The sequence below is a fragment of the Schistocerca piceifrons genome, chromosome X, assembly GCF_021461385.2.
Source record: "Schistocerca piceifrons isolate TAMUIC-IGC-003096 chromosome X, iqSchPice1.1, whole genome shotgun sequence".
Taxonomy (NCBI): Eukaryota; Metazoa; Arthropoda; class Insecta; order Orthoptera; family Acrididae; genus Schistocerca; species Schistocerca piceifrons.
Window position 1 is genome coordinate 283138337 of NC_060149.1, and position 673 is coordinate 283139009.

Below are 673 nucleotides of genomic sequence, written 5' to 3' on the forward strand. Positions count from 1 at the left end.
TTATGGCTGTGATTATGAACGTATTTTTCAAGGTGATGTGGAGGTTAAACCTGATTTTTTTAAAAATCTGAACCCTAACATTTGAATCAAGGTGTGAAAAAGCGTCGAATTTCATGTATAAAATGGCTCATTATTCAAGGTTATGGCTGGCTCAACGAAGGTCAAGTAAACAAATGTGTATTTAGTACTAGTAGAGATTAACTTAGAACAGAGGAGGGATACAGCAAAATATAATGATAGATACTAGATACAAATTGGGGGGGGGGGGGGGTATCAGGAGGAATGAGAGGCGAGGGGACTCATTCAACGACTTGTAAATCACTGATCCACCTTTTATTTCTGTTTTTCTTTTCTGTCTTGCAAATGCCTTTGCCAATAAAAACGTTAAGTTCAGATCTCTGTTTGCTCTTTCCAGATCCGACATCATAAATAGGGGTTTCCATGAAACAAAACTCAACCTTCAGTTAACTAACTAGCGCCGTGCGAACAGGCCTGGGAAGGCCCAATGGTACCGACCGGCCGCCGTATCATCCTCAAGAGACAGGCGTCACTGGATGGAGATATGGAGGGGTATGTGGTCAGCACACCGCTCTTCCGGCCGTATGTCACTTTACGAGATCGGAGCCGCTACTTCTCAATCAAGTAGCTCCTCAGTTTGCTTCACAAGGGCTGA